The sequence below is a fragment of the Vulpes lagopus genome, chromosome 4 (assembly GCF_018345385.1).
Source record: "Vulpes lagopus strain Blue_001 chromosome 4, ASM1834538v1, whole genome shotgun sequence".
NCBI classification, from domain to species: domain Eukaryota; kingdom Metazoa; phylum Chordata; class Mammalia; order Carnivora; family Canidae; genus Vulpes; species Vulpes lagopus.
This window is the reverse complement of record NC_054827.1, coordinates 33,286,292-33,302,530: the sequence shown is the minus strand read 5'-3', so window position 1 is coordinate 33,302,530 and position 16,239 is coordinate 33,286,292. Positions and strand designations below refer to the sequence as shown.

The 16,239-nt window shown below is 38.5% G+C and overlaps 1 protein-coding gene and 1 pseudogene across 1 annotated transcript in view; both read right to left on the bottom strand.

Moving 5' to 3' along the window:
- ADAM32 (ADAM metallopeptidase domain 32) overlaps positions 1-16,239 on the bottom strand; it is a 190,698-nt gene that overhangs the window by 21,146 nt on the left and 153,313 nt on the right. The gene's annotated exons all lie outside the window — the stretch shown is intronic.
- Positions 7,506-10,286, bottom strand: LOC121489411 (annotated as a pseudogene).

Sequence of the window (16,239 nt, the reverse complement as noted above, 5' to 3'; positions counted from 1 at the left end):
GCTACTGGTGGCTCTGGAAAAAGCATAAAGGATTCAAGAGACTTCATGACTGCAGAATTCAGATCTAATCAGGCTGAAATTAAAAATCAATTAAATAAATGCAATCCAAAATGGAGGTCCTAAAGACGAGGGTTAACGAGGTAGAAGAAAGAGTGAGTGACATAGAAGACAAGTTGATTGGCAAGGAAGGAAGCTGAGGAAAAAAGAGAAAAACAATTAAAAGACTGTGGAAAAAGGTTCAGGGAAATAAATGACAGCCTCAGAAGGAAAAATCTATGTTTAATTGGGGTTCTAGAGGGCACGAGAGGGAGAGAGGACCAGAAAGCATATTCGAACAAATCATAGCTGAGAACTTCCCGAACTTGGGGAGGGAAACAGGCATTCAGATCCAGGAGAGAGATCCCCCGTAAAATCAATAAAAACCGTTAAACACCTTGACATTTAAGAGTGAAACTTGCAAATTTCAAAGATAAAGAGAAAATCTTTAAAGTAGCAAGAGACAAGAAATCCCTAATCTATATGGGGAGAACTATTAGATTAACATCAGACCTCTCCAGAGAGACCTGGTAGGCCAGAAAGGGCAGACAGGAAATATTCAGGATCCTAAATTGGAAGAAGAACATGCAGCCAGGAATACTTTATCCAGCAAGGCTGTCATTCAGAATAAAAGGAGAGATAAAGAGCTTCCAAGATTGGCAGAAACTGAAAGAATATGTGACCACCAAGCCAGCTCTGCAAGAAATATTAAGGGGGACTCTGTAAAAGAAAGAGGAAGCCCAAAGAAATAATCCACAAAAACAGGAATTGAATAGGTATTATGATGACACTAAATTCATATCTTTCAATAGTTGCTCTTAATGTGAATGGGCTAAATGATCCCATCAAAGGATGCAGGGTTTCAGACTGGAAAAAAGCAAGAAGACCCATCTATTTGCTGTCTACAAGAGACTCATTTTAGACATAAGGACACCTATAGCCTGAAAATGAAAGGTTGAAGAATATTTACCATTCAAATGGTCCTCAAAAGGAAGGTGGGGTAGCAATCCTCATATCAGATAAATTAAAGTTTATCCCAAAGATTGTAGTAAGAGATGACGAGGGACACTATATCATACTTAAAGGATCTATCCAACAAGAAGACCCAACAATCATGAATATTTATGCCCCTAATGTGAGAGCTGCAAAATATATCAATCAATTAAAAAGTAAAAGTAAAGACATACTTAGACAATAATACACTAATAGTGGGAGTCTTCAACATGGCGCTTTCTGCAAATTACAAATCTCCTAAGCGCAACATCTCCAAAGAAACAAGAGCTTTAAATGATACACTGGACCAGATGGATTTCACAGATATTTACAAAACTTTACATCCAAACGCAACTGAATACACATTCTTCCCAAGTGCACATGGAACTTTCTCCAGAATAGACCACATACTGGGTCACAAATCAGGTCTTAACCGATACCAATAGATTGGGATTATCCCCTGCATATTTTCAGACCATAATGCTTTGAAACTTGAACTCAATCACAATAAGCAATTTGGAAGAAACTCAAACACGTGGAGGTTAAAGAGCATCCTGCTGAAAGATGAAAGGGTCAACCAGTAAATTAGAGAAGAATTAAAAAGATTCATGGAAACTAATGAGAATGAAGATACAACCATTCAAAATCTTTGGGATACAGCAAAAGCAGTCCTAAGAGGGAATTACACTGCAATACAAGCATGTCTCAAAATATTGAAAAAAACTCAAATACACAAGCTAACCTTGCACCTAAAGAAACTGGAGAAAGAAGCAAATAAAACCTACACCAACCAGAATAAGAGACTTAAATAAAGATTCAAGCAGAACTCAATGAAATAGAGACCAGAAGAACTGTAGAACAGATCAACAAAACCAGGAGTTGGTTCTTTGAAAGAATTAGTAAGATAGATAAACCATTAGCCAGCCTTACTAAAAAGAAAAAAGATTCAAGTTAGTAAAATCATGAATGAAAGAGAAGAGTTCACAACCAATACCAAGGAAATACAAATGATTTTAAAAACACATTATGACCAGCTATATGCCAATAAATTAGGCAATCTAGAAGAAATGGATGCAATTCTGGAAAACCACAAACTACCAAAACTGGAACAGGAAGAATAAGAAAACCTGAACAGGCCAATAACCAAGGAGGACACTGAAGTAGTCATCAAAAACCTCCCAAGACACAAATGTTCAGGGCCAGATGGCTTCCCAGGGGAATTCTATCAAACATTTAAAGAAGAAACAATGCCTATTCTACTAAAGCTGTTCTGAAAGATAGTGATGGAATACTTCCAAACTCGTTCTACGAGGCCAGCATCACCTTAATTCCAAAACAGACCAAGACTCCACCAAAAAGGAGAATTAGAGACGAATATCCGTGATGAATACAGATGCAAAAATTCTAAATAAGATGTTAGCCAATAGGATCCAACAGTACATTAAGACAGTACATTAAGAAGAATATTTACCATGACCAAGTGGGACTTATCCCTGAGATGAAAGGTTGGTTCAACACTCATAAAGCAATTAACATGATAAATCATATCAAGAGAAAAACAAGAACCCTATGACCCTCTCAATAGATACAGAGAAAGGAAACTAACTAGGGGTGGTGGAAGGGGAGGTGGGCAGGGTGTAGGGGTGACTGGGTGATGGGCGTGAGGCGGGCACTTGAGGGGCTGAGCACTGGGTGTTATTCTATATGTTGGCAAATTGAACACCAATACAAACTAAATTTATTTAAAAATTAAAAAATAATAATAATCTGGTCAGGTTGAAAAAAAATAGATGCAAGGAAAGCACTTGACAAAATGCAGTATCCATTCCTGATCAAAACTCTTCAGAGTGTAGGGTAGAGGGAACATTCCTCAGCATCTTAAAAGCCATCTATGAAAAGCCCACAGCAAATATCATTCTCAATGGGGAAACACTGGGAGCCTTTCCCCTAAGATCAGGAACTCGACAGGGATGTCCACTTTCACCACTGCTATTCAACATAGTACTAGAAGTCCTAGCCACAACAATCAGGCAACAAAAAGAAATAAAAGGCATTCAAATTGGCAAAGAAAAAAAAAACAAATTGGCAAAGAAGCAGTCAAACTCTCCCTCTTCACAGATCACATGATACTGTACGTAGAAAACCCAAAAGACTCCCACCCCAAGATTGCTAGAACTCATATAGCATTTCGGCAGTGTGGCAGGATACAAAACCAATGCCCAGAAATCAGTGGCATACCTATATACTAACAATGAGACTAAAGAAAGAGAAATTAAGGAGTGAATCCCATTTAAAATTGTACCCAAAAGCATAAGATTCCTAGTAATAAATTTGACCAAAGAGGCAAAGGATCTATACCCTAAAAGCTACAGAACACTTCTGAAAGAAATTGAGAAAGACACAAGATATGGAAAAATATCCCATGCTCATAGATTGGAAGAATTAATATTGTGAAAATGTCATTGCTACCCAGGGCAATTTACACGTTTAATGCAATCCCTATCAAAATACCATGGACTTTCTTCAGAGAGTTGGAACAAATCATCTTAAGATGTGTGTGGAATCAGAAAAGACCCTGAATAGCCAGGGAATATTGAAAAAGAAAACCAGAGCCAGGGGCATCACAATGCCAGATTTCAAGTTGTACTACAAAGCTGTGATCATCAAGGCAGTGTGGTACTGGCACAAAAACAGACACATGGATCAATGGAAACAGAATAGAAAACCCAGAAATGGGCCCTGAACTTTATGGTCAACTAATATTCAACAAAGGAGGAAAGACTATCCACTGGAAAAAAGACAGTCTCTTCAATAAACGGTGCTGGGAAAATTGGACATCCACATGCAGAAGAATGAAACTGGACCATTCTCTTACACCATACACAAAGATAAACTCAAAATGGATGAAAGATCTAAATGTGAGATAATAATCCATCAAAATCCTAGAGGAGAACACAGGCAACACCCTTTTTGAACTTTGCCACAGCAACTTCTTGCAAAAACACATGTGTGAAGGCAAAGGAAACAAAAACAAAAATGAATTATTGGGACTTAATCAAGATAAGAAGCTTTTGCACAGCAAAAGAAACAACACACTAAAAGACAACCTACAGAATGGGAGAAGATATTTGCAAATGACATATCAGATAAAAGGCTAGTATCCAAGATCTATAGAGAACTTATTAAACTCAACAGCAAAGAAACAAACAATCCAATCATTAAATAGGCATAAGACATGAACAGAAATCTCACCAAAGAAGACATAGACATGGCCAACAAGCACATGAGAAAATGCCTCGCATCACTTGCCACTAGGGAAATACAATATAAAGCACAATGACATAGCACCTCACACCAGTGAGAATGGGGAAAATTAATAAGACAAGAAACAACAAGTGTTGGAGAGGATGTGGAGAAAGGGGAACCCTCTTGCACTGTTGGTGCGAATGTGAACTGGTACAGCCACTCTGGAAAACTGTGTGGAGGTTCCTCAAAGAGTTAAAAATAGAGCCACCCTATGACCCAGTAATTGCACACTGCTGGGGATTTACCCCAAAGATACAGATGCAGTGAAATGGCAGGACACCTGCACCCTGATGTTTATAGCAGCAATGTCCACAATAGCCAAACTGTGGAAGGAGCCTTAGTGTCCATCAAAAAAAAATGAATGGATAAGCAAGATGTGTCTATATATACAATGGAGTATTACTCAGCCATTAGAAATGACAAATATCCACCATTTGCTTCAACATGGATAGAACTGAAGAGTATTATGCTGAGTTAAGTAAGACAATCGGAGAAGGACTAACATTATATGGTCTCATTCATTTGGGGAATATAAAAAATAGTGAAAGGGAATAAAGGGGAAAGGAGAAAAAATGAGTGGGATATATCAGTGCGGGTGACAAAACATGAGAGACTCCTAACTCTGGGAAATGAACAAGGGGTAGTGGAAAGGGAGGTAGGCACGGGGATGGGATGACTGGGTGTTCGGCACTGAGGGGAGCACTTGACGGGATGAGCACTGGGTGTTATGTCATATGTTGGCAAATCAAACTCCAATAAAAAAATATTCCAAAAGAAAATAATCGTGTTAGAACAATTCAATATTCTTATGCAGAAAACAGCTACTCTATTCATACCTTTTAACCAATACAAACCTGAATTCAAATTGGATATAGGTCTATACGCAAAATCTAAAACTATAAAGCTTTTAGAAGAAACATAGAAGAATAATTTTATGAATTTTGGTTAGGCAAATATTTCTAGATACAAAATCAGTCATAATCTATAAAGAAATTCATACATTGGATTTCATAAAAATTTAAAGTTTTTGTTTTTTGAAAGAATAAAAAGATAAGCCTGAAACTACTCTTAGTCTACATATTTGCAATCCATATTTTTAATAAGGCATTTCCTATGTAAAGAACATTCAAAATACAATAGTAAGATAACAATCCATTTTTAAAATGACTACAAGACCTGAACAACTCAGTAATAAAAAGATAGGCCAATTTAAAAATGAGGCCTTTCAGCTGGAATTACCATCTTCTAGCAATTTGTCAAAATGACCAGCACAAAGGGAAAGAGGATTGGCACAAGCTCTACATTCTTTAGGCCTTTTAGAAAACATGGGTCATTCCTTTAGCCACATACATGTGAGCCTACAATTAAGATATAATAAACATCAAGGGAATGGGCACTGTTCAAAAAGGAATGTCCTACAAATGTTATCATGGCAAAACTGCAAGAGTCTATAATGTTACACATCCAGCTAAAATTAAGGGCAAGATCCATGCCAAGAGAATTAATGTACATAATGAGTATAGCAAGCATTCTAAAAGCCAAGATAGTTTCCTGAAACACATGAAGGAAAATGATCAGAAAAAGAAGGAAGCGCAAAAGAAAGGGTTCAGTTGAAGCACCAATTTGTTCCACCCAGAGAAGCATATTTTGTGAGATCCAAATGAAAGGAGCCTGAGTTGCTGGAACCCATTCCCTATAAATCATGACATAATAGGTACAAAAATAAATAAGTAAAAGACCTCTGAACTGTAAGTTAGTTAATTATTTAAGTTTAAAGTAGGCAAAAGATTTGAACACACAGTTCTCAGAAAAAGAGGTACAGATGACAAATAACCCCATAAAACAACTGACAATATCATTAGTCATTAGAGAAATGCAAATTAAAACCACGAGATACCACTACATACTATCAGAATTGCTAAAATTGAAAAAATAAATATATTACCATACCAAGCATTGGCAAGAATGTGGAGGAACTAGAATTCTCACATATTAGTGGCTGGAATATAAAATGGTACACCTGATTGAAAAAATAGTTCAGCTCTTTCTTTAGAAGTCAAACATACCTACCATATTACCTTACCATTTCATTCTAAGGCATCAGCCCAAGATAAAGAAAGCACATATTCATAGAGACTTGCATATAAATGTTCATGGTAGCTTTAGTTATACCAGTTAAAATTTGAAAACAACCCACACATCTATCAACAGATGAATGGATGAACAAGTTATGCTATATTTGTACAAGTGAATGCCTATCAGCAATAAAAAAATACAGCTATGATATACATAAGAGCATGGATGGATTGCATAATAATTATGGTGAATGAAATAAATCAGACAAAAATAAAGAGTATATACTGTATGATTCTATTTATAAAAATCCTAGAAAATGCAAACTGAACTGTAATGACAGAAAGCATATCAGCAATACTGTGGGGATAAAGGAGATGGCAGAGAAAGAAGTAGTGATTATCAAGGAACATAAGTAAGATTTTAGGCATGACAGATATCTTCATAATCTTGATTGTGGTGATGGCTTCAGGAGTTTCATGAGTGTTGCTTTTCAAATTATCAAAACATACCAGATTATGCACTTAAAGCATATACAACATACTGTATATCAATTGTACCTCAATAAAACTATTATTTTTAAAAAGAACAAGCTATCACAAAACAACATGGTGAATCTCAAATGCATTATGCTAAGGGAAAGAAGGCAGACTCCAAAGGCTACACACTGTATGACTCCATTTATACAAAATACTGAAAGTATAGGCAAAACTACAGCAAAGAAGACAGATCTTCAGTGCCAGGAGCTGGAGGTGGGTTTGGAGGGAATTTGGGGGGTAATAGAATTGTTCTATACTTTATTGACATCATGGTATGTGGATATATTTGTTAAACTCATAGAATTACACACACTAAAATTTTTAATTTTACTATATGTAAACTATAACTCAGTTTTTATTTATTTTATTTTATTTATTTTATTTTTTTCATGCATTCTCCATTTTATTCTGAGAGGCTCCAGCTCAAACCAAAGTTACAAAGTTAACCACTACTCTGAGTTCCTGACACAGCGAATCCCTCCTTGGTCTTCAAAAAATAGAGGTCTGAAAAAAAAAAATAAAAAAAATAGAGGTCTGAAAAAAAAAAATAAAAAAAATAGAGGTCTGTAATTCCTTTTTGAACATGCCTTCAAAGTGGAGATCTTTGGCCATGAGCTCCTCTTCGACATCATCTAGTGCCCACTGGTGATCCGTCAGCTCCAAAGCTTCCCACTCTGTCTTGAAAGCTTTGTTGGTGTCCGCAAGCATGGCCATGGCTGCTCCAGTCATCTGTTCCTGCATCATCCGTGACTGGTCAGCGGCATTATCTTGGCCCAGAATCAGAGAGTAAATGCTCCGAAGCCCAAAGACATTGAGGAAGTACCAGGATGCAGAGCTCACCCAGGATGCATCTAATGCGAGTAGTTCAATTCCCTGCTATAGCATAGGCTTAAAACGGAGAGTCAGTGGAAATGGGACCTTGGTTGTGACAAAGCCGGAGAATGTCATGTTGATCCAGCCACCAATAAGAATCATAGGGAGAACATTTGTCACATTGCCTTTCATCATGTCTGTGAGCATAGTGGGATCAGTCAGAGGAGAAGGAGGCACTACCTTCCTTTTAGTTTTTTTTGAAAAATCCATCCTCTGGGTTGTTGAAGTAATATTTTCGTGTCAAGAAAGACTGTTTGGGAATGTATTTTCCATTTTCCCTGAGGACTCTGCTTCGAATTAGGACTTGACTGTCGGAGACTTGTTCCTGAGTGAGCTTCTTGTCACTCTGCAGCAGGATGGACACGTAGTGGCGGATCATGCCCACAAAGAAGGTGATGATAACGATGGGTAGGACCACCCAAAGGCGGATGTCGGAGTCAAGCAGCAGCTCCGGCCCGCCATCTTCACAGACAGCCGGCTCCCACCCGGTGTAGCCGGGTTTCTCCTCCCACGGGGCACGAAGGCCCCTCTTCTATTTCGCTTACGGGCCTTCCCACACCTCCCGGCCCTGATGGCCTGGGACCGACTCCAGCTTCTGCCCTAGCGCACTGCCCCCAGCTGGGCCGCCGGGCTGCCCACTTCCCTAACTCAGTTTTTAAAAGACTAATTCTATGTCAAAAGGAAAGAAGAAAAAGGAGGAAGAGGAGAAGGAAAACAACCATCACTGCTATCACCACCAAGAAGGCCAGAATTGAAGACCCTAAAATACAGGAATTGCAGAAAGATAGAACGGGTGTCAGTCTCTGAAGAGATAATGTTGAGAATTTTCTAGAATTGAAGAAAACTTTATAATTAAAGATTATCCTGAGTTCAAAACTGGATAAATAAACTCATCAGAACAACTAATAATTTAGAAACATAAGACTTTGGACAAAAATACTTGGAAAGCTAACTTAAATAAATACAGCTTAAGCATAAAGGTAAAAATGAATTAATTAAACTGCAAACAGACATCTCATCATCAACAGTAAGTGCTAGAATTCAAGGGCACATCACAAAAGGGCTTAGAGATATAATTGTTCACCTAAAATGCTATACTCATACAAAAGTAAAAATGAAATAAAGCCATTTTCAGGCATATAAGTCAAATAGATTATTACACATAGACCACCGCTGGAATAACTACTAAGACATATGCTTCCCAAGAATAAAACTGACCTAGAATGAAAAAAGCAAGATTCCAGAAAGAATGGTGATGATTGTGATATCACAAGCCATGTGATTAAATTTCATAATACTACATACACATACACACATTCTCAAAAATGAGCACTAAAAAAGATTTCATGTAAATGCTGAATATGAATACGGTTTATAGTTTAATTAACAATATTGTACCACTACCAATTCCCTAGCTGTGAAAAGCACTATGTTAATGTAAGATGTTATCATTGGTAAAACTCAAATGAAGGGTATAAGGAAACTGTGCTATTGTTGCAACTTTTTATATTTCTTAAATTATTTAAGAACAAATAGTTTAAAAGAGGAATAGTAAGCAAAGACCTGAGAAATATAATAGGTAATCCTAGCAAGTACTGACTAAACATAATAATAACAAAACAACACTAACTTATTTGGGGTAAAGTGAAGAGCCAAACCACAAACAAATGGAAGAAGAGAGGCTAGTGTTATGAGATATATAATGATTAAATTTAGACATTGTATAACATTAACTTTATAGTTATAAATACTAAAATTTAAAGAAAATCATTTTTAAAAAATATTAAAATGTGCAAAATAATAGAAAAAAGCAGAAAAAAACAATAAAGAAAATAGATTTAGGGACAAAAAAGAAAATATGGAAAAAAATGTAAGTAAGAAAAAATAAAATGGCAATTTTCAGTCTAAATATATGCCACTGAGTTAGGGACAGATAGGGTTAGGCAGGGAAAGATAAGGGAAAGGCCCAGAGTCAGTCTCTCATAAATCTCTGAGATCCCATAAATCCCAAGAATACCGAGAGGCCCCAGAGTCAGGCTCCTACCAATCCCAAGGGAACAGAGATAAAGTAACAAAAACAGAGAAAAAATAAATAAAAGTAAACCTGGTACCCTAAGACCAAAATGTTAAAAAGTATCTATTTCCCTGTGATGGTTACCAAGTAATCACAGAAACTCACCAGACCCAAAACCAGCTGTATGCCAACCACTCAAGAAGCACAAAAAAATCTCAAGACCATGGGCTTACTAGTTACGTTCTCAATAAAAGGCCTGCCAAAAAGCCTTCATTGCAACCCTGTCAGGACCCCTCTCACTTCTGAGAGCTTTCCCTGTATCTTTGCTTAATAAGCTTCTATCGCTTTACTCACGCTACATTGCCCACGAGATTCATTCTTCAACTCAGTGAGATAAGAACCTAGCTCTCCTTATCACCATATGTTAAACATACATGCACAGCAAACTCCATTATTGTGTCCCATATAAAGACTGTTTATAAGATACCAACTAAAAACAAAGAAAGATTGAGAATAAAGGATGAAAAAAGATATACTAGGCAAGTCTAAATTTCAAAGAGCAAGTTGGTATAGCAATATAAATCAGTGAGAATAGAATTTAAGGTAAAATTATTAATGACAAAAAGATAATATGCGATTGGGAGAGGCAAGATGGCAAGAAGCATGTCATAAGAATAAGGGTCCTCATTTCATCTGGTCCCCCAAATTTATCTAGATAGCTTTCAAACCATCCTGAACACCTATGAATTCAACCTGAGATGTAAAGAGAGAGCAAGTGGGATGCTACAGAGAGAAAAGTGATCACTTCCTACAAGGTAGGAGTCTGAAGAGAAACTGAGGGGATATATCAGAAGATAAATGGCAAGGGGAGGGAGCCTCAGTAAGCCACTGCAGGAGAGCAGTGCAGCGCACAATCAGGAACTTTGGAAATATGCTCCTGAGAGAGTCTTCCCTGCCTGAAAACTGCACAGTAGGGAAATAGGGCAGACTTGCAGGAGGGGCAGTGCAGTCTCAATATTCCCAGAGACAAAGTAAGAATAGGGGCGCCAAGGAGAAAGCTCACTGGCAAACCATGGGTCCAATTGTGGGACTTAAGCCTCCTAGGTCCTGGCAAATGGCTAGAAGGCAGCAACCCTCCAAGGGCATCTGGGAGAGGCAAGCCAGTTTTTTTTTTTTAAGATTTTATTCATTTATTCATGAGAGTCACAGAGAGAGAGAGAGAGAGAGAGGCAGAGACACAGGCAGAGGGAGAAGCAGGCTCCTGCAGGGAGCCTGACGTGGGACTGGATCCTGGGTCTCCAGGATCACGCCTTGGGCTGAAGGCAGCGCTGAATTGCCGAGCCACCCGGACTGAGGCAGACCAAGTTTTGAAGTCCAGCAGCTGAGCTCTCTCTGCCCTGAGAGTCCATCAGCACACAGGAGTGGGCTACCCTCTGTCCCCTGGAGAGGCGGCACCTGGGAGGGCACAAGACAGTGAAAGCTCTCCCGCCAGTAGGTGGCATTCAATTTGTACGAATCAGTACCCCCGTGCCTGCCCTCAGAAGGATCTAGGCCAGTGTGCACTGAGAGATTGCGGTTCAGTACACGTGGGAGCTCTTGGCTCTGGGGCTGGAGATCTGGACACCATCATGTCTTACTTTTGTCTTTTCTCCTTTCACCTGGGAGAGGTGCGGCCTCTAGGGAAGAAAGGCATCACAGGACAAACAGCTCACACTGAGCCTGGCCACCTGGCAAGGGGTGAGGCATCTCTACCCTCTCCACCCCCGACAGACACTTGAGAATCAGACTACAATATTTTACCAACTCTTTGTTTTTACATTTTTTTCCTTTTTGATTTTCATACTTCTACAATTACACATCTGAGATATATTCTTCATTTTTGGATTCCTTTCAATGTATTCAATTTAATTTTGGTAGATATGCAAGTTATGGGTTTGGGGGTTTTGTTTTTTATTTTTCCTGTTCTGTTTTGTTTTATAAAGGTGAAAGTTAGTACCTTCTAACAAATGGACCAAAATACACTCAGAACCAAGTGGAATACTCTGTTGGTCGACTCTAAGATTATGTTTTCTTCCTTTTCATTCTACCCTATTTCCTTGATTTCATTCTGTAGTTTCTGTTCTTTCTCTATGTAAGTTTTGCTGGTTTACACAATTTTGGAATTACACACCTTATAACCTCTAGAACAAAATACACTCAGAAACCAAGAGGAATAACTCTTGGACTCTTGAGATTTTATTAATTTATTCATGAGAGATACAGAGAGAGAGAGAGGCAGAGACACAGGCAGAGGGAGAAGCAGGCTCCATACAGGGAGACCAATGCGGGACTTGATCCCGGGGCTCCAGGATCACGCCCTGGGCTGAAGGCAGGTGCTAAACCACTGAGCCACCCAGGGATCCCCTAAAGAGAAATTATAAAAGCAGCTTAAGACAAGAGATTATGAACTTATGTGGGGAGAAATATCAGATTAAAAATAGCAAAGGACACCTGGGTGGCTCAGCTGTTGAGCATCTGCCTTTGGCTCAGGGCGTGATCCCAGGATCCGGGATCAAGTCCCACATCAGGCTCCCTACATGGAGCCTGCTTCTCCCTCTACCTATGTCTCTGCCTGTGTGTGTGTGTGTGTGTGTGTATGTGTGTGTGTGTGTGTCTCATGAATAAATAAATTCTTAAAAAAAAAAAGATTAACAGCAGACCTACTCACAGAGACCTGGCAGGGTAGAAAGGGCTGGCAGGATATATTCAGGGTACTAAATGAAAAAAACATATATAGCCAAGAACACTTTATCCAGCAAGGCTGTCATTCAGAATAGAAGGAGAGATAAATAAGATAGATAAATCCCTAGCCAGTCTTATTAAAAAGAGAAGAGAAAAGAAAGGGAGGGAATACATCCAAACTCATTCTATGAGGCCAGCATTACCTTGTTCCCAAAACCAGGCAAAGACCATCAAAAAAGTATAATTACATACCAATAACCCTGATCAACATGGATGCAAAAATTCTCACCAAGATACTAGCCAGTAGGATCCAACAGTACATTAAGAGGATTTTTCACCACAACCAAGTGGGATTTGTCCCTGGGATGTAAGGGTGGTTCAATATTCATAAAAAAATCAACACAATGTGATCTGATGGATCAGATCAATAAAAGAAAAGACAAGAACTATCCTCTCAATAGAGGCAGAGAAAGCATTTGACAAAATACAGCATCCATTCCTAATCAAAATTCTTCCAAGTTTTGAGGGAACATTCCTCAATATCATAAAAGACATTTATGAAAAGCCACAGTGAATATCATTCTTCATGGGGAAATACATAGCTTTCTCCTAAGGTCAGGAACATGAGAGGGATGTCCACTCTCACCACTGCTATTCAACATAGTACTAGAAGTCTTAGCCTCAGCAGTCAGACAACAAAAAGAAATAAAAGGCATTCAAATTGGTAAAGAAGTCAAACTCACCCTCTTTGCAGATGACATGATACTGTACGTAGAAAACCCAAAATACTCCACCTCAAGATTGCTAGAACTCATATAGCTATCCAGCAATATGGCAGGATACGAAACCAATGCACAGAAATAAGTCGTATTTCTGTACACTAACAATGAGACTGGAGAAAGAAATTAAGGAATCAATCCAATTAAAATTGTACCCAAAAGGGTAAGAGACCTAGTAATAAACATAACCAAAGAGGTAAAGGATATATACCCTAAATAACCAAAGAGGTAAAGGATATATACCCCAAAAACTGCAGAACACTTCTGAAAGAAATTGAAGACACAAAGAGATGGAAAAACATTCCATGTTCATGGATTGGAAGAATTAATATTGTGAAAATGTCTATGCTACCCAGGGCAATTTACACATTAAGTGCAATCCCTACTAAAATACCATGGACTTTCTTCACAGAGTTGGAACAAATAATCTTAAGATTTTATGGAACCAGGAAAGACCCTGAATAGCCAGAAGAATATTGAAAAAGAAAACCAACGCTGGGGGCATCACGATGCCTGACTTCAAGCTGTATTATAAAACTGTGATCATCAAGACAGTATGGTACTGGCACAAAAAGAGACACATAGATCAATGAAACAAAATAGAAAACACAGAAATGGACCCTCAACTCAATGGTCAATTCATCTTTGACAAAGCAGGAAAGAATATCCAATGGAGGGCAGCCCTGGTGGCTCAGTGGTTTAGTGCCACCTTTGGCCCAGGGCCTGATCCTGGAGTCCCGGGATTGAGTCCCATGTCAGGCTCCCTGCATGGACCCTGCTTCTCCCTCTGCCTGTGTTTCTGCCTCTCTCTCTCTCTCTTTGTATCTCTCATGAATAAATAAATAAAATCTTTAAAAAACAAAGAATATCCAATGGAAAAAAGACTGTCTTCAGTAAATGGTGTTGAGAATATTGGACAGCCATGTGCAGAAGAATGAAACTGGACCATTCTCTTTTGCCACTCTCAAAGATAAACTGAAAATGGTTGAAAGACCTACATGTGAGACAAGAATCTACCAAAATCCTAGAGGACAACACAGGTAACAACCTTTTGGAACTTGGTCACAGCAACTTTTTGCAAGACATATCTATGAAGGCAAGGAAAACAAGAGCAAAAGTGGACTATTGGGACTTCATCAAGATGAAAAGTTTCTGCACAGCAAAGAAAATAGTCAACTAAAAATCCCTACAGAATGGGAGAAGACATTTGCAAATGACATATCAGATAAAGGGCTAGTATCTAAGATCTATAAAAAATTTATCAAATCAACACCCCCCAAAACTAATCCAGTCATGAAATGGGCAGAAGACATGAACAGACATTTCTCCAAAGAAGACCTACACATGGCCAACAAGCACATGAAAAAATGCTCCACATCACTTGCCATCAGAGAAATATAAATCAAAACCACAATGAGTTACTACCTCATTGTGGCTAAAATTAACAAGACAGGAAACAACAAATGTTGGCAGTGGTATGGAGAATGGAAACCCTCTTGCACTCTTGTGGGAATGCAAGCAGGTACAGCCACTCTGGAAAACAGTGTGGAGGTTCCTCAAGAAGTTAAAATAGTGCTACCCTATACTATGACCCAGCAATTGCACTACTGGGTATTTACCCCAAAGATACAGATGTAGTGAGACGACGGGACACCTGCACCCCCAATGCTTACAGCAGCAATGTCCACAATAGGCAAACTGTGTAAGGAGCACGATGTCCTTCGACAGATGGATGGATAAAGATGATGTTGTATGTATATAACATACACACACACACACACACACACACACAGAGAGACACAACAGAATATTAGTCATCAGAAAGGATAAATACCTACCATTTGCCTCAACATGGATGGAACTGGAGAGTATTACGCTGGGTGAAGTAAGTCAATTGGAGAAAGACAAGCATCATATGGTTTCACCCATATGTGGAATATAAGCAATAGTGAAATGGACTATAGGAAAAGGAAGGAAACTGAGTGGGGAAAAATTAGGAAGACAAACCATGAGAGACTCCTAACTCTCGGAAAGAAACAAAAGGACGCAGAAGGGGAGAAGGGTGGGGGGATGGGGTGACTGAGTGATAGGCACTAAGGAGGGCACTTGATGGGATAAGCACTGGATGTTATACGTTGGCAAATTGAATTTAAATAAAATATTAATTAATTAATTCATTCATTCATTCATTCATGATAGACATAGAGAGAGTGAGAGAGGCAGAGACACAGGAGGAGGGAGAAGCAGGTTCCATGCTGGGAGCCAGAGGTGGGACTCCATCCCGGGACTCTAGGATGGCACCCTGGGCCAAAGGCAGGCACTAAACCGCTGAGCCACCCATGGATCCCCTAAATAAAATATTTTTTAAAAGATAATATGCCAAGAAATCATAACTAAATTGAACATTATGCATTTAGTCATTGCCTAAGATTTTATAAAGCAGAAGTTTCAATAATCAGAAGAAAGCCATGAAATATTGAAAAACTTTGCCTCTCATACAAAATAAATTAACCAGAAGATGGGGGGAAATCCCAATAATATGAAAATGATTTGAAACAATGTAATTAAAAAGCATGTTTTTGAAACAAAAAAACAAACACATCATGTTTGTTGAAGCATACCTACAAGCATACATTTTTACAAAAATTGACATCCTTTCCGGTTCCAACATTTAATAATAAACCATAGAAACAAGTCCCTCCTGATAAGGTAATAAAGTTAGAAAATATTTTTTTTCAGCAAACTAAATCATATCTTTGGAAACTAAAGACTATAACTTATTCATCACTTAAACAAGAAATCATACTGGATATTCCTAATTTTAAAAAATATTTTATCTATTTATTCATGAGAGACACACAGAGGGAGAGAAAGAGGCAGAGACACAGGGAGAGGGAGAAGCAGG